Genomic DNA, 14,777 nt, shown 5'->3' with positions numbered 1-14,777 from the left:
TGGTTGTTGTTAGGTTTAATATCATTTGGGTGAGCTGGAGATGGGGTGAGTAAAACATTAAATATACAAAGTTCATTCATACTTAAATTCAGCAACTTTGTGTTTAGTCATCTCTGACTGCACTCAATATACCAGAAGTTGGTGTCTATTTTCCACAATTCATTGAAGAAGAATGCTGTAATCTCATTTTTAGATAAGCAGAATTTTTATTCCAGAGAATTTTATTCCTTTGAGAAATACACTGACAATTTCCTTTTCATTCGGTCTGTGAAATGAGGGTCAGCCCAGGTGGTCAGTGTGACTTAGTTTACTCTTACACAAGTAGCATTAATTGAAGTATTAATTGAAAAGAATATCTAGTCTTTCATTTTATGTAGCATAAATGTTGACTACTTAAATTTGTAAGTCAGTTTATTTGTAAATTCTAGTATATCATATTTAGAATCTCAGAGAAAGAAATTAGTAACTAGTATAGTTAAAATCTTAATATACGTTAAGTTCAGAGAGGTTGTTGAATTTTAGCCTGATCAAAGTTTTATCTGTATCTTCATGGCTTGTCTGAATCATTCAGATACTTAAAAATTATATATGCTTTATAAAAATGGACATTCCAAAAGAGTTCTGACTTGCTGAATACTACTCTTTCAGGATAAAATATGAAGACTTCTTTTTTGAATAATGTAATAGTAGAGGGATACAAGATAAATGGACACATTTCCAGGATATATAGTAATATTCTAATTCCCACTTAACTCTTGGATTGTAGTCCTACTGAATTTTGAAATATTGGAGGGAAATGATATTGATGCGGCTTGGAAAGAACAAGTGCAGTAAAAGTTTTTAATAGGACAGACTCTATTCCTATTTCTATAAAACATACCCGTAGGAAAAGGGATCAGGGTCCGTTAACCTAATCACTGTTTCCACACTGTGAGAAGAAAATAGGTTGTTATTTTTTATTTTTTGTCACGGTGATTAGTTTAAGCTCTCACACTCTGGGTTTCTGAAATCCAATGTCTGTTTCCATGGGAACGGCAGCGGCAGGCAGCTGCTAAGTTGTCAGATACATCTAATAATCTGAGGAAGTTCCTGTCTGAATGCACACCAACTTTCTACAGCATCTCTGGTCATTTCTTCAGAAGTAGCTCTGCATTCTGTAGAAGTACCTTGGAATATAGATAGTTGAAATACTTAAAGTTACTGTGGAAGTTTTATATATATATGTATACATATATATATAAAATACAAATTTGCACGTATATATATATATATCATTACATATATATAACTTTTGCTATAACTTAAGTATTTCAACCACCTATATCCCAATCTATCTATCCATATATATGTGTGTATGTATACACACACACACACACACACACACACATACATACACACACATGATTTTACTTATTTGGTGGGTAAAGAAATAAGTAGTGATTTGGAAAGATAAAAGTAATTTAAAGACATTTGTGGAGTATAAACAGAGCACCTGTTCTCAAGAAACTTAAAATTCATTTGAATAGTCAAGACTCCTATACTGCATGCTCAAAACACAGGACCCTAAAATATACTGGGTTGGTTCCAACTTAGTGCACATTCTTTATTCCTGACTTGAGCTTCTGCCCTGAGTCTTTGCCTCAACTCTTCCAGTATTGTGAAATGGGGTGTTTAAGCTAGAAAGAAATGTAAATATCCTTGATTTTAGCTTATTATGTCTCAAGTCTGGGAATATCCTTGGGACTTATTTTTTCTGTTCTTAACTGTGGTTATTCTTGTTGCTAAGAAGGAGCAATGCCTTCCCAAATGGGGTCCTCAAACTCATCTCTACCACAGATTGCCATCTCTAAATGCTTCATCAAAAGTCCAACTAAGACTTTTTGCTGCACCCAATCCCTTAGATATTCCATTCACTCATTCATCAAATACTTGGGGCTTATTATGTAATTGACCCTGTGCTAAGAGTTTAGTGAAGATTAAGAATGCCGTGATGAAACAAGTTTGAAGAAAAGTTTGTTGAAGAAAAGCTATTGTGGAAGTGAATGTACACCCCATTATCCAATAACAAGCTTTAAGAAGTACTATGAGATTTCTGTGAAAAACAGTAAGGGGTGAGATCTAATTTATATTGGGGTTGGTTCACAAAAATTCTTGTCTACAGCCTAAATCCAAATATGAGTCTGGAGTGAGATAAGGCAATATCCCCTGGTTGGGGTTCTTTCCTCCAAATCCCTCATCTATTTCTTCCCTTGTGTCTTTTGAGCTTCTTTCTGATGGCTCTTTAGTACCATTTCATCAGTCTATGTCTTCAATTGCTTAATAGATTACTCTTTGATTTTTTTTTTCAATTGCTGGGGATTGAAATTCAGGGCTGTGCACATGCTAGACAAGAGCTGTACCCCTGTGCTACATTTCTGACCCCTAGATTTCTCTTTGAGAAGTTTGAGCTTATGGAAATGGTGAGAGATTGGCAATATTGGCACTCAGCAACAAAACAATAACTTGAGGGTATCCACATATCCACATATCAAAGGAGCCATATGAAGAAGAAGAAACATTAGATCAATGGATTGACTTGATGCTATAAGGCTTTAGGGAGATGGAAGGGCTTAGCTTAGCCAGGAAATTTCTTCTGCATCTACCATCATGCTCTGACCTAGAAGCTGGTAAGTCCAGAGGCTTTCTAGTTGTATCCTGTTTTCTCTCCTGTGTCAGGGCAAAACATGGTGTCCAGGGTTGCCTGGCAGCCGTTTACCAGCTGAGAACTCATCTGATGGGGCCTGGCAGGTGCATAACAATGTAATACCTTCAATCACATTTCACAGTGGTAAGTCATTGCATGTGCCACAGCACAGGATTATCACAGCCTGGGAAACAGCCAATACCCTTTTTCTTGTCCAGATCAATTAATAACTTACGCTAGGTGAATAGAAAATAATTTTGACCTCATTCTCTATATTGCTTGTGAATTATGACAGTGACTATGGACTTACATTTGTAAGTATTTTATATTTTTACAAGATTGCTTTAAATGAATGGGTAAATTTCACATATTAGCATATAGTCAGTGAATTATTCATTATGTATTTCTAAAAACCACATTTCTGTTAAAATTCACCATAAGGCATATGACAAATGCATTCAGATATTCAGCATTGTTACTTGGGAAATTGTCATTTCCACTGGGTTGAGAATTAGAGCTGGGAACAAATCTTCCTTTCCTCCTTACTGTGCATTCACTAATTCACACACACACATAACTAACCAGCTAATAGGGAGTAGCAATTCAATGGGATGTCATGTTATGGGCACACACAGGGGGCTGTGGAGCTCAAGAAGGAAGGGCAGTCTGAGAACATATCACTGAAGCCAATTTCAGAGGAAGCTGTATGAATTAGCTGATTATTTGGGACCCAAAGTTTGTGTATTCTCCCTCAAAATTGATATGTTGAAGCCTGGTGTGACTGTATTTGGAGGTAGGGCCCCTGGGGAAATAAGGTTACCTTTATAAGATTAAACAAGGTCATAAGGGTGGGAACGTAATCAACAGGAGTAGTATCCTGAAGAAGGGCACCGGAGAGTTTGCTCTCTCTCTAGTTGGGAATTGCTTTTTATTTATTTATTTAATTTTAAACTCTTTAGTCCATTGACAATTGTTATAATCACTAACACAATTGTGTTAGGACTATCACTTTGATATTTGATTTTTATTTGTGCCACTTGTTCCTTATCCTTTTAGTCTTTCTATTATCTTTTGGGTTAATTAAATATAATTTATATCAGTTCATTTTTATCCCCTATTAGGTTGTTTTAGATGTTTCTTAAAAACTTTTTTAGCGACTACCTTAGCAATTTCAATATGTATCCTTGATTATTACATTACTCTATAATTTGAGTAATGAAAGAATCCAGTATCAATTTTTCTTCATTTTTTTCACACTTCACTATTCATGCTATTGTCATATATTTTATTTCTTTATGAGTGAAAAACTTACATAAAGTCATTACTATTGTGTTTAAATGGTTAATGGTCTTTTATACTTACCACACATTTAAAATTACCCTTACTTTTTATTTTTTCTTTTTGTTTTATGATTTCTTCTGAATGTTTTTTCCCCCGATGTAAAGGATCTTTTATAATCTAATTTTTTCTTTTTTGGTACCAGGGATTGAACACAGCAGCATTTTGCCAATAAGTCACATCCCCAGCCTTTATTTTTTATTTCGAGACAGGGTCTCACTAAGTTGCTTAGGGCCTTCCTAAGTTGCTGAGCCTGGCATTGAACTTTCAGTCCTCATGCCTCAGCCTCACTTAAAATATATATACACACATATCTGGATTATATATGTGTGTGTGTGTGTACATATATATTCTCCTCCAACTTTAGCATAGTTTCTTCTTTCAAAAATGCATTTTTTACATAAGAAAAATTATATATCTAATGACTTTGTTATTTCAACCAGATAATTATATAATAGTTTGGAATAAGGAACAGTTACCAAATATGCTCAATGTTTTTATTTTACAGCTTCATTGAGGTATAATTTGAATACCATGAAATTTGCCTATTCTATGTTTAAAATTCAATGTAGTAAACTTACAGTATTGTATAAATATCATCAATTTCTATTTTAGAATTTTTCTATCACTTGAAATATTATCCTCCAAGTGCTTTGTGTCAATCCCAACTTCAAATAGTTACCTCTCTCTCCATCTTTAGGCAATCACAGAACTTCTTTTGGTCTTTATGAGTTTGCGTTTTCTGAATATTTTATATAATGGAATTATATAATATATTGTCTTCTGTGTTAGGTTTCTTATCATATTGTGTTCAGGTTCATCCATGTGTCCCTATTGTCAATGTCTCTCTTCCTCATCTGCTGTTGGGCCATGGCTTGAAATTTTATCAGGGTTGTGCTTTATAGTTCCAGAAAACTGTACTTCTTTCTTTTATGAATAAAAATTCTTCATCATTCTCCTTAGTCTTATATATCTCATCTTTATGTTCTTTTACATATTCAAAAATGCATTTAAAAGTCTTTATCCATTGTAGCTATCATTTGGATAATATCTATCTGAAATTCATTTGACAGGGATTTTCATAATATTCTTATTGTTAAGATAAAGAAATGTGAGGGGCTGGGATTGTAGCTCAGGGGGAGTGCTGGCCTAGCACATGTGAGGCACTGGGTTCAATCTAGTACCACATTAAAAAAAAAGATAAATAAAGGTATTGTGTCCATCTACAACTAAAGAAAATTTTAATAAAAAAAGAAGTGTGAGATAGATAGTTCTAAATTTAGACAACCTTATAGGCTCAAAGGATCTCCCCCTAAGACTTCTATAAAGAGATCATAATAAGCCTCAAGATGTGATTCTGTAAGTATAGCACAAAGCTTGCTACCTAGGGCACTGGGTGAATTTTAATCAATGAATTTGATGAGGGCACAGATCATGTGAACATGGAGTGCATGCCAGGAAATTGAATGACAGAATAAAAAAATGAAAATATTTTTAACAGGCTACAGTAAATGAAATTTAGTGGTTAATAATGTAATGTTTTACCTTTGGGTAAAATGAAAACTTAAAGTACAGGCTGAAGTACATTGAACTAACAGGAATATCTGTTTAAAAATCATTTGGAGATTATTGTTGGTGTGAGTGCAGAATGAGTCAACAGTGTTACATGGCTGCCAAAGAGGCTGGTGTGACTTATGACAGTGTTAAGTATGGTATAAGGTCCAGAATGAGGTAGCTGATGAATCCATTGTACCAAATACTGCAGGTTACCGTGCTGTTGCATTCTGATCTAAGCATCATACTTTAAGATGAGGAATCATTTAAAAGATCTAAAGAAGAACAACCTGGATATAAAGAAATAGGGAGAGTATATAAAGACATATAAGAGAAATAGTTGAAGGATATGAGAGTGTCTAATTTGGGAACATGAAGACACAGGAGATAAGAATTGTCTACAAATGCATAAAGGATTTCTTTGTTGCAGAGGTCAGAATTAGGACAAATACAAAGAAAAAATATATATCTTTAACATGTACAAGAATTTTTTAAAAGTTTCTGATGTGTGAATTTTGAATGAAACGAGGTTGCTTATGGTAAGTGATGAAGATCATTTTGAATCAGGAAAATTTCAGTGGGACTCCTCTACTATTTACAAGCTCTGTGATTTTACCCAGTCTTTCATATTCTCAGTTTCTCTATTTCTACAATAGAGAGAATGCTTATTCCATTTTTTAGGGTTGTTATGATGATTAAAGGAAATAATTCAGGTAATATATTTTGCCTTGGTGTGTCACACACTTTCTATGCCCAATGTATGTGGACTATTTTTCAGCCACTGAGATGTGGGAGGAAAAAAAAACCACTTTCCCCTTACACTGGTCATTTCTCTTATATTTCTCTTATATGTTTTATTTCAATTAGTAGGAAACCAACTCCCATCTCAAAATTTAGATCTAACGCCTGAAAGATAGATAGGTGCAGGGTAGTTGGCTTAAAGTCTATAAATAGTGAAAAGAAATTCTAGAAGTCTTCTGAGTATCATTTTTAGACATTCAAAAGCAGATCTGCTTGGATGAACTAATATATGAATTTGCTAGATATCAATACATTGATTCCTTCTAGGTAGCCAGCTTTTTAAAAAAAATTTTTTTAGATGTTGATGGACCTTCATTTTATTCATTATTTATATGTGGTGCCGAGAATCAAACCCAGTGTCTTACACATGTTAGGCAAGTGCTCTACCACTGAGCCTAACTCACTCAGCCCCAAGGTAAACAGTTATTACAAAATGATACATGTATATGTAAACATGCATCTTGGGTTGGGGAGCACATATACTTCTAAGTATTCTATTCTTTTTCCTCAAAGAACACTGTTAAATACATATGTAAGATTTGGCTGAAAAATACAACCATAGTTTATGTATGTCTCATTATTGTGGTACAGGAATGGTCAGCATCATTTTATGTTTAGAAACATAGTTCCAAACTACTGTGCTGTGCCCTTTTATACTCAAGTTCTGCAGTGATTAACATAATATGGGAAGGCTCTAGAGCAACATAAAGCTGCTGGTGAGAATGTGAATTGGTATAACTACTGTGTAGCAATTTGGTAATATCTACTAAAATTGCAGATGAACCATTTCTTTGACTCAGTAAGTTTGTTACTGGCACATGTGTAAAATGAGAAATGAAATGACTTTGTAACATCCAATCTAAGTGTTCACCTAGGGAGAATAAATAAATTATTCTTTACTTATCTGAATGAATGCTATACCACTATTAAATGAATACACTAAAGGTATATCTATAAACATGGATATATTTTAAAAATATATTGTTGCTGGGTATGGTGGTGCATGCCTGTAATCCCAGCAGCTCAGGAGGCTGAGGCAGGAGGATTGTGAGTTCAGTCAGATTCAGTAACTTAGCAAGACTCTAAGCAACTCAGCGAGACCCTGTCCCTAAGTAAAATACAATGAAGGGCTGGGGATGCAGCTCAGTGGTTAAGTTCTTTTGAGTTCAATTTCTGGTATACACACACACACACACACACACGCACGCACGCATACAATTGATCTTATATAAAGAAACTCCTAAAACTCCTAAAAAGAAGAAAAGAAAATGAAAAAAAGGAAGAAAAAGAAAAACACAATAAACCAATCAAACTAATAAATGAATTTATAAAACCTCCAGGATACAAAATTAACATACAAAAATCATTTCTATACAACTGGAAACTAACTGAAAAAGAAATCACAAAAACAATCTGCATGTTAAAAACTAAAAACCATTGATGAATGTACTTGAAGGAGGTGTAGATAAATAAAGAGATTTCCCATGTTCATTCATGGATTAAAAGAATTAACATTAAAATGCCTGTACTACCCAACATGACCTATCCAATGTCTATCAAAATTCCACTGACATTTTCACAACAAAAGAGAAAAAATTCTAAAATTCTTATGAAACTACAAGGGCCCCAAATAATCAAAGTAATTTTGAGCAGAAAATACAAGACTGGAGGCATTATACCACCTGATTTCAAAACTCTGCCACAAAGCTGTAGTAATCAAAACAGCATGACAGTGGCAGAAAAACAAACATAGATCAATCAATAAAACAGAATAGAGAGTCAAGAAATTAATCCATATTTATCAACTGATCTTCAACAAAGGAGCTAATAACACATATGGGAAGAGGATAGTCTCTTCACAAATGATGTTGTGAAAACTGGATATCCACCTGCAGAAGAATGAAACTGGACCTTACCTTGCATTATATGGAAAAACCAACTCAAAATGAAAGACTTAAGTAAAGTATAAACTAGAAGAAGAAAACAGAGAAAAGTCAATCAATTCATTCATTGATTCTGGCAATGAATTTTTTGAACCTGACACCCAAAGCACAGGCAAAAAAAGCAAAAATGGATGAAAAAATAAAAACCTTCTGCTGACCAAAAGAAACAAATCAACAAAATGAAAAGGAAACCTAGAGAACAGGAGACAATATTTGTAAACTGTATATTTGGTAGGCAGTTAATATCCAAAGTATATAAAGAACTCATTTAACTTAAAAGCAAAAAAAATTTTAAAAGTCTGATATAAAAATCGGAAAAGGACCTGAAAGACATTTTGCAAAAGAAACGAGAGCTCAACCACCCAATGAAGAATGCTTGGAAATGTGGATTAATGATTAACTAAGCTCGTACAAATGGCTAACAGGCTTATGAAAAAATGCTCAACATCATTAGTCATTAGAGAAATGCAAATTAAAACCACAATGAGCTATCATCTCACTCATGTTAGTCTGGCTGATATGAAAAAGACAAGAAATAATTCTTATCTCCATATTTATAAACCAATAAACACTAATATTGATTTATACTTAAATCTTTCTATGTGGAGCCCTATTATATATATTGTTTTATAAGTAGTATTTTCTATCAATGTTATGTTTTCTTTATTTAATTGATAAAAGTATATATAATTGCAATGTACATTGTGATGTTTGATATGTGTAACAAACAAATCAAGGAAATTAATGTATCTATCACCTCACATATTTATCACTTTATAGTGAGAATGTTTAATATATACTTTTTTTTACTAATTTTCAAGTTATGTAGTACTATTTTTTAATCAACTGTAGTCACTGTGCTGTTGAATATCTCCATTTTAATTACCTTTCTAACTGAAACTTTGTATCCTTTAACCAACATCCCCTTTTTCCCATCTGTACTCCCAGCCCCTGGCAACTACTACTATTCTGTTCTCTGCTTCTACGAGTTTGAATTTTTAAGTTTCAACTTGCCAGAAAAACTCTTTAATGCATAAATGAGACATCAGGAAGTATTTGTCTTACTGTATCTGGCTTATTTTACTTGCCAAAACGTTGTATGGATTTATCTATGTTGCTGCAAATGGCAGGATTTCCTTCATATGTTGAACTGATATTCCATCACACACACACACACATACACACACACGCACACACACACATACATCCTTTCCTTCATTCATCCATTGACAGATGCTTAGTTTGTTTCCATATCTTGGCTATTATAAATAATACTGCAATGAACATGGGCATGCAAATGTATTTCTTTATTTTTTATTTTTACAGATTGCATTTTGATTCATTGTACACAAATGGGGTACAACTTTTCATTTCTAAGGTTGAACACAATGTAGATTTACACCATTCCTGTAATAATACATGTACATAGGGTAATGATGTCTGTCTCATTTCACCATCTTTCATCCCCCACCCCCTCATTTCCTTCTACATAATCCAAAGTTCCTCCATTCTTCTCCCCCACCCCATTATGTATCATCATCCACTTAGGGAAAACATTGGGCTCTTGGTTCTTTGGCATTGGCTTATTTCACTTAGCATGATATTCTCAAATTTCATCCATTTTCTGGCAAATGCCATAATTTTATTCTTCATTGTGTCTAAATAATATTCCATTGTGTATATATATCACAGTTTTTTAATCCATTCATCTGTTGAAGGACATTTAGATTGTTTCATTTTTTCATGAAATGGGTATGATATATTCTAGGGGACAAAAACCATTGGATGGACCTAAAGAAAGGGGCAAGTTTGCCTCCAATTTAGGCCTAACAGCTTAAGGGGTAAGGGAATTCTCATCTGCTGCTTGGTTCAGCCTTTGAATATCAGAAAGAAAATTGAGGTCTAAGCACTAGCTTGCAATTAAAGGTATTTAAAAATCCCTTGTAAATTTCATTGGCTTTTTAATTTGTTCTAATTAGTTTTAAATGACAGTAGAATCCATTTTGACCCATTGTACACAAATGGAGCACAGCTTCTCCTTCCTCTGACTGAACATGGTGCAGAGTCACACCAGTAGTGTAAGCATACATTTACACAGGGTAATAATGTCTGTCCCATCCCAACATCCTTCCCATCCCCACAGCCCCTCCTCTCCCCTAACTCCCCTCTGCACAATCCAAAATTCCTTAATTCTGCCCCCCCCCATTAGGGATTAGCATCTGCTTATCAGAGAAAACATTTTGGCCTTTGGTCTTTTGGGTTTGGCTTATTTCACTTAGCATGATATTCTCCAGCTCCATCCATTTACCAGCAAATGCCATAATTTCATTCTTCTTTAAGGCTGAGTAATGTTACATATACACAATGGAATATTATTCATGTGATTTTAAGCTGCAGAATGAGATCATTTATCCAAAAGATTGAGAAACCCCAATACTATTCACATAGGTATTTAGGTACAAATAAGGTTTTATTGGAAAGGGAATGAAAGATTAAGTACAGAGAAAGGCAAGGCATGAAGAAGCACTGAGGAGAGTCCAGGTCAATAAGGATCAGTGTGGAGACCTTGTGCACTCAAGGGAGAGAATAAAGGTGGCATTAAATCAGCATACTATGCTGACATAGCCACATCAATGTTTATAGAAGCTCAACTCACTAGCTAAAATATGGAACCAAACTGGATGCCCTTCAACACATGGACGGATAAAGAAAATGTGATATATATATATATATATATATATATATATATATATATACATATCACACACACATATAATGGAATATTACTCAGCTTTAAAGAAGAATGAAATTATGGCATTTGCTGGTAAATGGATGGAGTTAGAGAATATCATGCTAAATGAAAAAACCAAACCCAAAAAATCCAAAGGCCAAATGTTTTCTCTGATATGCAGATTCTAATTCACAATGAGAGAGGGTAGGGAAAAACAGAATTACTTTATATTAGGTAGAGGGGAGTGAAGGGAGGGGAAGAGGGGTATGGGGGTAGGAAGGATAGAACAGTGAAACAGACATTATTACCTCATGTACATATATGATTGCAGGATCGATATGATCCTACAACATGTATAATCAGAAAAATGAGAAATTATACTCCATTTATTTATGATCTATCAAAATGTATAAATGCACTCTACTGTCATGTACAACAAATTAGAACAAATAAAAAATTAAAAAAATAAAAGTGAATAAATTTCTAGCTCAAACAAGCAAACAAAAAAAAGGTGGATGGCAGATGGCATCAAGGCTTCAATTGTCAATGTCACACTTTTGCTCAGAGTCATCTGGTAATGACTTCCCTAGAAATTCAACCACCTGAACAAGAATGCTTGGTAATGTGGGTTGATGGTTTACAAAGCTCATGCTGCTTTGTTCAGTGGAAGAATTGTACTTGCCTGAGTCAAATAGTGACTGAGTTCTTTCTCTCTGGGATCCTGCAGAACTTAGGGGGTCTTGCTCTGCTTGTTTGAGGTAGTCAATGGGTGGAATGAAACCCAGCATGCCAGATGCTGAGGTTCTAATTAAAGTCCTCCTTTTGGCTTTTAGAGAGCAAACTTCACTTCTTTCTGTTCTTAGAGAATTCCTCATTGAGCAAGAAATCACCCTATTTATACAATATCTTTGTATCTGAGCAATGAATCAAGTGATCTTCAGGGCTCATGACAAGTGTGTCTTGAAATATAATAGCATCGTGAACTCAAAAACATTATGAAAACCTGTAACTTTGACTTAGGTAATAAAGTTATAGAAAGAAGGAAGTTTAAGGCAGAATTGGAAAATTTTAAAATTCAGACATTCTGCAGTTTGTATAGTGCATGAATTTTAATGTGTAAAATGAATGGTGGACTAGGTAGGAGAGAGTGAAGAGAGTTACAGAAGTGCTAGAGATGAGGACGGTGTTAAGAGAAGCTTTGTTTGCTTCCCCTATACAAATAGAGGTTTATACTATAAAAAATTACCATTAGGCCATTTCTTTTTTACTTTAAAGAAAATGTAAAGGTTTAGTTATTTATCCTGTACTGCCTTCTCCTGGTTGGTTTTGAATTCACAGCTAAAACATAATAAATTAAACCATGCATGAATGAAGCAGGTGTAATTTAGATGTTATGCCAGATTGTGGTAACTGTCCACAACCCTTTGCTGTGGTACTGGTAATACATCCAGTTACTGGTAGACTGGTTTCAGACCATAATGGTCTTTTTCATGACCCTTGATATTGTGAACCCATGCATGTCTAGGTAGAAAACTTTTTCCCAAATTGAGTAAGGCACACGTGCACAGACTGATTTGTCTTTGAATTGCTTAATTCTTCCTTTTTTTCAGTACTGGGAATTAAGCTTAGAGCCTCTTCCACATGCTAGGCAATTGTTCTACCACGGAACTACATCCCCAGCCCTTTGTATTTTATTTTGAGACAGAGTCTTGCTAAGTTGCTCAGGCTGGCCTTGAACTTGTGATCTTTCTGTCTCAGTCTCCTGAGTTGGTGGTATCAGAGGAGTGTGCCACCACACCTGGCTGAATTGCTTACTTCTAAAAGAGGGACGTTATTCAAAATTTTAAGTTCTAGTAATATATGTAAGTTTAAAAATTCCATTATGAAGGGACATTTCCTTTAGACTTCCAGAGATGATTTTAATTTTTTTTCAATGACCTGGCAGGAGTATATTGGAGAAGTTAAAATAATTTCTAGAACCACAGACAAACCAAGTTCAGAGTAAAGGGAGTTCCTTTCTCAGTGAGAAGAATTATCTGCTGAACAGGGAGATTTTGACATTCAGAAAATATAACTATACAGTGAAAGGAGAGGAGAAGTGTGAGAAAAAGGAAAATCACTGTGTTTTGAGCAGGTAATATCAAAAGCTCATTTTATTTACCAACTTACCTACCTATCAATCATCTATCATCTATCTATGCTATTATGCTACCCAGAAATTGTGCAGTGTAGTGAATCTGTGAGGAACTTAATATGGAAAAGGATCAGTAAATGATAACATGAAAGACATGTATTGAGATTGAGAAGCAGAGCCAAGGTTCTGGCTCTAGCTTTCTGTTAGAGCATCCATACAATCACAAGTGCTGGAAAAGGAAGAGGACATGGCTGTGTCCTCAGTAAAAGTTTACACCCAAATGGTGGAAACTTTGGAGGTTGAACCAAATCAAGAATTAAAAGCAGGCTGTGGGCAATTACAAACTGAGAGTACAGCTACTTATGAGTTAAGTAAAAACCAGGAAGAAAAAGAAGTGGGAGTCAGAAAACCAATGTATTATCCTATAGGAAAGAGGCCATGGGAGTATCTGGGAAATCAGTTTGAGTCAAATTCCAAAGAAAACATAAAGATATGATGGTAGCAACTGGGCACACATGGGGGCTGAGAAAGAATTCAGCTGACAGCTTCCTGTATTTTCAAATGACTTTGAATTCCCTGTCACTCCATCCACAGAGGTTCTACTCCTGGAGAGCCTAGAAGTAGTAAGTGTGCATGTGTATTTGCATAAAACCAATATATTCAAGTAAAGAGTTGAATTGCTATTTATTTTGATTTATCTTGACTAATTTGTTTTTGAATACTAAGAAAAGAACTCAACTATACTTTTAAAGCTGCAATAACAGTTGACTGAAGTAAACTTGAAATAAATAATATAGGTATAATCAGATAGGATTCCCAAGATCAAACCTCCAACCTGCTGCACCACTAATAAATATTTTTGCTAAAAGATTGATTTTAGTTCAGGAACTATTTCCATTTAATAGGTTATAAAGAAAAAAATATCACACAGACATTATAAAATGATCTGATATTTTAAAAAGAAATTAGAATTTAAAGATATGGGCAAGGGTTTGTCTTTTTTTTGTTATTAACATAGTCTAGGATTCACTAAACATTAACCAGCAATGATAACATGAACATTTTGACCACTCCAGAGATAACAGACTAAATCTCATAGTATATCCCAGAGATCAAATAAAATCTAAATAACTAATTAAAAATAAATGAGCAAAAGCCAAACTAACCCCACAAGAGGAAGATCCAAGTTAAAAGTATGTGACCAGGCCATACTTCTGTGCTCGTAGGAATATTTTGGTAACTGGGAGCATGATGAAAATGGATTGTTAGCAATTGTCATTTTTCTTCATAGTTATCAGAAACCAATGAGCTATTCCATAGCCTCAGAAAGCACAACATCTAATTCTAAGAGCCAATTTATTTTACTCTAATTGGAGAGGTTGGAAAGACTTTTGAGATTGTTATTTTAAATGCCTTTTGCTATTAAACTGTGGTTAGGAAATCTGCTCAGTCAAAATGATGCTAAAAGAGCATTAAGTTTATGAGTCACGAAAACCAGAATGATTCTAATTAGTTTCCTGCACTTTAGTGCAAAAGAGGTCTTTAATATGCAATGGGACACTGGTTTAAAATTGGTACAAGATAAGCAAGTCG

The sequence above is a fragment of the Sciurus carolinensis genome, chromosome 4 (genome assembly GCF_902686445.1).
Source record: "Sciurus carolinensis chromosome 4, mSciCar1.2, whole genome shotgun sequence".
NCBI lineage: Eukaryota > Metazoa > Chordata > Mammalia > Rodentia > Sciuridae > Sciurus > Sciurus carolinensis.
The sequence above is the reverse complement of the archived record's forward strand: the minus strand, read 5'-3'. Positions refer to the sequence as shown.